The sequence below is a fragment of the Phalaenopsis equestris genome, unplaced genomic scaffold (genome assembly GCF_001263595.1).
Source record: "Phalaenopsis equestris unplaced genomic scaffold, ASM126359v1 Scaffold000226, whole genome shotgun sequence".
Taxonomy (NCBI): Eukaryota; Viridiplantae; Streptophyta; class Magnoliopsida; order Asparagales; family Orchidaceae; genus Phalaenopsis; species Phalaenopsis equestris.
This window is the reverse complement of record NW_018164668.1, coordinates 1,469,174-1,477,145: the sequence shown is the minus strand read 5'-3', so window position 1 is coordinate 1,477,145 and position 7,972 is coordinate 1,469,174.

The window sequence follows — 7,972 nt, the reverse complement described above, 5'->3', positions numbered from 1 at the left end:
TATATATATATATATATATATATATATATATCAAGATCATGCAACAAAGCCCTAATTTCCACAAGAGAGTAATCCAATTGAAATCCAGATGAGCAGAGGCCGAACACTTTAGATATTTTTGCAAGCTTTGGCGCGTCAGTTGAAGTTTCAAATGATCTCAAAATTTGGCACGTATATATTCAGATCGAACGTCTTGACGAAAGAAATCCAACCAATTTACTATCATTCATTATGATGTCATTAAGATGCTTAAATGTTAAAACAATTATATGCGGTCGGGGAATTAATGTGGCACTTTTATTTGAGGATGTAATATTAGAAAGGTTGGATTGCTTAGGAGGCCTCCTGTAAGTGTAATGCACCGTACTCGAGAAATTGTTGATTGATCCCGCGGTCTGGTGGTTTGGGGCTCGTCTCTCGTGCGACACGGGATTGAATGATGTCCTCCATATTTAATTATTGTTGGCAAGGGCGATCAAATAATAATAATAAAACAAAAATTGTCGATCGATCAGACGATCACATCAAAAAAGTATTCTAGAAATCGCGAGGGATTGAATTGAATTATAGCTTTAAGGATAAAATAAAATAAAGATTTACATGCATGATACTCGATTATTATGTGTTTAGATATCCGACACCAAAATTTCAATTTTTACATATATGCCATCTTCCAATGCATGAAGAGGTGCATCTCAATTTTTAGAAGTTAAAATAGTGATTTTTTTTGGGTGATATAAAAGATATGGGAGGTATAAATGCATGAGAATTGGGTAATATAAATTCATGTACATACAACTTAGATAATCTTTCGATATGTAACATAAATAATAGTATTTATAGTCATTAGATAATTTAAACATTTGTGGCTAGCTAGGTCATGATCAACCATCAATTATTAGGAAAAATATAGCGTCCGGACGACCAACCACAAATTGTCACATCGCCTGCCAATGAAATGTATGATGACATGGCCGCCGGCGATCGGGCGTCCAAACGTGCAGTATTCTGACGCAATATTTTCTTTCGAATATTAGAACGTCCGACCAATTCAACATCACAAGAACAAACCATAACTATATGCACTAAGAAAATATTGGGTTATTAGAAAAATAATATATAAATCTAAAGAAATATATTTTATTTTTATTTATAATGGAGTATCCACAAGGGGAGTATTTTAGAGGCCAACCAAAATAATATAATTTAAGGGAGGTGTTTTATCTACTATTTTTGTCTTTATTAAGTTGTTTGGGTGAACCTAACATTTTATTTAATAAATTGTTTTCATAAGGAAGTTTCATATTCATTTGATAAAGGTAATATTATTTTTTATATTTATAATTTAGGAAAATGATTTAGTGAGGACACCACAACTCCCAACCTTAGTGAGATGGCGGCCTCCTCCAACAGGGTGGATTAAGTTTAATACTGACGGGAGTTGGAAACCTTCTTGCGTTGGGGGTTTAGCTCGGGATGGGGAGGGCTGCTGCAGGTTATTTTTATCTTCCCCTTTTGCTACTTACAATCCTCTCGAAACTGAAGCTAAGACGGCTCTAATGGCTGTCTCGATTGCTTCCATGTTAAATTGGCAGCATGATTTGATTGAGATTGATTCCAAAATTTTATTTGATATCATGAATGGTGTTAGAGAGGCGTCGTGGGACATTTCTTATTATTTCAAGCGAATTAAACAGTTGAATGAGCTTGTCACTATCACTTGGAGTTTTATTTTTAGAGAAGGAAATAGACCAGGTTAGTGTCGATTGGTTGTTATACCCATTTTCTTAAAGGCTACTATGAACAAGATTTAGCAAAGCTACCACTGTCAACCAAGTTAGCGTCGATTTGATAATCCTTGATAATAGTAGTGGTGATAATGGTATCATTGAAATGATTATCACCAACACACAAATCAGTATTTGAAAAAGTGATGGGAGGGTGGATAGGTGTATTGTGTTTAACCAAAGTGGTTTAATGGACTCCCCAAGTCCTCAAAATCTGTGAACTTGACCTTCATAAAGCTTAAGGTACAATCCCCCAAAGATAGTAAGCACGATGCATGAGACCTTTTTTCAGTCTTGCTTGTGTGGGTTCGTTGTTGGTACCTTTGACAAGTGCATTCCCCTACCTTTGGGTATTGGCTTTTAAGGCCATAAACTATTTTAACTTCAATTTCATGGCCATGATCCTGATGATACTACAGTATCTATTGGAGTCACGAACTTGACTCCCCGTCTTTATAAAAAATGACTTCTTGAAGAAGTCTTTGTTTTGAATGACCTCTATGATTTCAATCATGAAAACTTTAAAGGCATGACTTTAGTAGGAGGGAGTCGAGAGAGTTCTGGACTCATTACCATCCTTCTTCTGATTAACCTCTTATCTGTGTCATCTTGCTACCATCGAAAGCACAATCAGGAGTGTTCTAAGAGCTCTTCTTTTGAAAGTGATTTTTTTGGGTTCATTCGATCTTCACAAGGTTTGTTCTGAAACTTCTCCTAGACTCTTACGTTAGAAGGAACTGGGATGGGAGTTATATTCCTCAACAGAGATATGATTGTTCGCAAGCTCCACGAGCTTTGCCATAGTCTTTGGCTTCTGTAAGCTATGTGCCTGCCAACACATCGCTTCACGCAAGTCTTGAGCCAGGGTGACATGGGTGGTGGAATGTTGCAGATCTTTGACATCTAGCATCTTTCACTAGATATGAGTGATGAAGCTTCTAACACTCTCCATTTTTAATAAATTTTCATAAGAGCCTTAGATTACTTTTGGTAACTTTTGTGTTCTAGTGGACCGGGCCATGAATATGTGCATGAACTCTCTAAAGAAAGCAAGAACTTTGGCCTATTAACTGTGATCTTTGGCCCATACAGACTGATTTTTTGTGATATTATATTTGGCTTTTGATCAGCTTAAAATAACTTCAAATTAAACAATATGAAAACACATTTTCATGTCTAGATAACATATAAAAACTAAATTATTGGTGTTAGATATACAAATATATAAGAATTGAGTACATAGTTAAAATTTCATTAAAAATGGAAATAAAGTTAATATTAAAAAATAAGGTCACGTGCTTTGATATTCTCTTGGCCCCATCTACTCTACAGGCCTGTTTGGGGCAGCTGCAGTTTATTGAATAATCAGCTGATAAGCTGATTAAAAATAATCAGCTAATAAACTAGGTGCGGTAGCTATTACAAATTTTTATTTTTTTTTTGGAAAAGACATACCGCTGTCAATAAGCTGTCACCGCACCTATCTAGGTGCGGTGTGAAAACTCTGTTTTCTTTTTTTTGAAAACACATAAGCTGGCAAAACGTAGTTTACCCAAACAAGTTAGACGTGTTTTCAAAACGCCACAACACTTAATAAGCTGCCTCAACCGGGGCCTACATCTATTTTTATATTTATTTTTTTAACAGCTTCTGCAATTGATATCTTAAAAAATAATGAAGCTTGCAGTTAAAATAATATTTTTATTTTTAACACATTCCACATCATTTTTTTGTTTTTAGCGAGCGTGTACGGCATAATCTTTAAAAAATAATATGTGTATATTTTATTTATATTATCCCTTTTTAGGAAGATAAGTTCGAGAGTATGACAAATAACCCACTTCCAAAAAAAAGCGTTATTTACATAAATACCACCCAATGGTTATGTATTTACATATTTAACACTAGGGGTGTAAACCAGCCGAACACGAGCTGAGCCTTGTTTATATTTCGAGCTCAAAAAGTGTGTTTGTGTTCGGCTGGCTAAGCTCATTTGCTTAACGAGCCGAACACGAACCGTTCACAAACAAAGAGTCGTTTCGATAACCCTAATCACTTAACAATAAGTCATAACGTGTTAAGAATTTAGACAAGATTTGAAACGTCATTTGAATCTAATTTAATAATTTTTATTATATTTTCTTACTTAATATTTTTAATTGATTATAAATCTTTGTAGCTTTGTAGTTAATTAAACTTTTTAAAAATACTACTCGTCCAATATATATATATATATAAACTTTACGAACAAGCCGAACACGAGCTTCTTAACGAATCGAACACGAGTTGTTCGCGAACAACGAGCAAGAACGAGCTGTTTTTACCGCCCTTGTTAACACAAATATTATTCTTGGCTTTTATACCACCCAAAGTTTTTATATCACGCTAAAAGTATCATTATTTTTTACTTTTTAAAAATTTAAGTACATTTTTTCATGAATATATAAGATGTTATACACACACATACACATATATATATATATATAAAATTTTGAGACACGTATATATTATGTATAGGTATTTTTTTAATAGTCGTAAAATAATTAAATTATATAATGAATAGAATAGAATTTAAAAATTAAAAATTAAAAAAAATAAAAATTAATATGTTACAATCATGAATTAATTTGTTTGTTTTGATCCATTTTTTGCTCCCCTACGAATTAACAACAATATTTGTTAATTCTAATTTCCACACATCACAGCTTAGAGGACTTAATAAATATTATATCTTGGGGAATTTAAATGCATACCGCCCATTTTTTATATATTTACATCTCTCACCCCTAAACATTGCTTTTTAACATTTGTATTGCACAACCATTCATGTGACATAAAAAATACCACCCTTTTTTTTTAGCAAGAAATATTCAAACATCGACAAAAAATCATCGAGAATTCTGATTTCAACAAACTTACATTCAAACTGACCAGCTGGACGAGAATAACCCAATATTACAAAAATTGGTCAAATACAAACCAAATCAATGCTAGATCAAGTAATTAAACTGCTTTTGAAAGTTTTTTTAGTACATTTGGAAAGTCAAACAAATGTCGATTATGACGATTCTATAGTCAAATTGAGCGTCTTGACAATATGAATTCAAGAAGACCAATATCACTGAATTTTGGCATCATTAAGACACTCAAAAATGTTCATCAAATGTCATACAATCGAGTGAAGACATCTGAGCCGTCTGATCAATATAATTCATAATTCTGAGTTAATTACACTCAAAACTCTATAAATAGAGTCTCATCACACTCATGAGCGAGATAAAAGAGCTGGAAACTTAAGAAATAACTTGAAGCTTTGAGAAAAAATTGATGTCCAACACCACTCCTGCCACAGTCGACCACCGCCAATCGCCGTTGACAACCACTGATCCTCGTCGAGTACTCTTGTCGTCTTCAACCATTGCAGACCATCATCCACCATTGTCGATCATCGTCAATCACCACAACCACCATTGACCACCACTGACCGGACACCACCAATCACTAACAGTTGACGTCAGTTGACTTTATAACTTGAAAAATCTAGTAACCATTTCTCGTTTGTGATGCAAACGTTGACGCAAAATCAATCGACGACGCCCATTTTAAAGTTAAATTTTTTTTCAAAACTAATCCGACGCTAATCGGCCAATTTCCTATAATGGAAGTTTTGGGAGCTCACAGAAGAAGACATCAACGTGACTAGGAGCCTGAGAAAAAGTGCATGTCATCACAAAAGCTCAAAGAATGCATCAACATGTCAGACGACCATCCATACACACCTACTCGTGAGCCCACGAGGCAAGCTTAGACTGAAGCTAGTTTAAATACGAGCTCAAGTTTAAAACTGAGCTCAATACTCAATTTGCTAGGCTCGCAAGCCCATTAACGAGTCGAGTTTGAGCTGGCTCATAGATAAGTGGTAGTTTCCTACCCTACTATAATAATGGCAGCCTCTATTGCCAAACACCCATTAATTCTACCATCATGTTAGATCTTTCCCTTGAACCAACTTTATCAATAGTTATTCACCATAATCTCTTTCATAAGAATCCCTGTAGTCAATATTTCCACTATTTTATTCTAATTCTATATGAATTATTTTATCCCCACAATTTCTGATTGACGCTTGGAGTTGTGCAAGAATACTTTGCCAACGTGGATCCTCGTCCTCTCTTATCAAGATGGAAATTAATTAGCGAGGCCCAACTTACCTACCAAAGGCGACAAAATGACCTGAATCCGAGCTCTTCAGCCAAAAATGAGGTAGAGAATAGTTCGAACCTATCATCACGATGAAACCGACCCAGGGGGAAGCTAATCCCTGGATCCTACAGTTATATCAAGGACATACAACACTCCACCAAATATTATCAAGAGTTAATTTTAGAATGTTCTAGCCAGCCCCCATGATTTCTTGGTTAAAGGGTAGCTACTTATCGGATTGCGGTGCACGCGCTACTCGATAGCCTAGCACTACTCTGTCGACAAAAATCTCTCACGAGTAATTGCAGGTCGACTGTCAAGTTTGAAGGATCGATCAATGAAGCTTAGCTGACTTAATCAGTCTTGTTGATATGCCCGATGGCCTACCACCACTCTATCAAAAGTAATCTCTCACCAGATATCACAGGCCGACAATTGTGTCAGACATACCGATCAACGAAGCTTAGTTGACTGAATTAGCCTGATCGATCCCAAATTTATCAGATCCAACCGACTGGTGGCAATGACTCTCTCTAGCCGGTCATGACGATCTCGCCAAGTCGGCGCCTTGCAAGTCGAGTCAGAGATCAATTGAGCCCCAAACCCATTATGTAAAATGCCTAGAATATCATGTAATGTCCCTATTAAAGCAAGAGTAATAATATAATTTTATTATATTGTATTTTATCCCTTATAAATAGAGAGATCATCATATATATAAGAGGACACACATTATTGTTTATTACTATTCACTATTTTATCTGACTCTTTCTTTTATCTCTTCTCTTGCACTTCTAAATCACTTGAAATGTGATTCACAGACAAATTAGATCCAAAAAAAATATGTTTTAAGCATTATGAAATACTTAAAATGTGGATCCATAGTACTCCTACATGCAAATCATAGCACAAAACTGACGGAAGATTCATAGGCAGATATTTTGGGTATTTAATAATGATTTAATGTGAATTAATTAGAGTTCATGGCTATAAATGGATCAATTGCTTTTGATTAATAGATGAAAAGTACTATTAAATTTGAATTATAAATTAATATTGATTTAAGAAGCCATGAGTGCAACATTTTGAACTTATTTATAAAAGTTTTATGGCATTTCATAATATTGTGTGTGAATCTCTCATCTATAAATATTCACCGAATTATTACATATTTTACAATAAAAATATATTTGATCGGATATTTCGTGGATAGAACAATTTAGAGTTGAGCACGCGTCACCAGATAGAACTTTGAGAGAATAAACAAACCAACATGAAGGACTATCGAGCTATTGTGAAAAATGATGGCAATAAAGCGAAAAATCGGATCAAGAAAATCACTAAACAGAAAACACGACGGAACATACAGATTTACATGGTTCGGAAGATTGTCTGCATCCACGAAGCTGCAGAGTATTTTATTACCTTAAGGAATTAAGCACGTCGATCACCTCGACGATTTACAAGAAAAATCTCTCTCTTCCTCTCTCTCTCTCTCTCTCCTCACATTCTCTCTCTCTCTCTCTCTATAATCGAAGAAGCGGAAACGCAACTTGTACCATGCAACTCTCAGGGCCCGTTTGGGGCAGCTTATAGGTGTGGCGACATTTTTAAAAACGCCGCCTTCGTGTTTGTTTCTCGCGGTGGAGCCGCGTATCTGCAAACCACGTTTTAAATTTTATATTACACGCGGATCGCGGGTCTATCCCCGCGATCCGCGTTTACACTCTTTGGTTTACTCCGCTTCCCCTCTTCTTTTCGCTTTTGTTCGTTCTGTTCGTTCGAAGGCTCCGCTGCCCCTCTTCTTTCTCCTTCGGGGTTGCTCCGCAACTCCGTCTCTTCGCAGGTATATCTCGTCCCTCTGCTCTTCCCTCTTCTCTATCGTTTCTGCGCTCCTCCCTGTTTCTCCTCCCTGCGCTCCTCCCTCCGCTCTTCCCTCCTCTCCCCCATAACGGATTATATTGAGGTGTTAGAGTAGATCC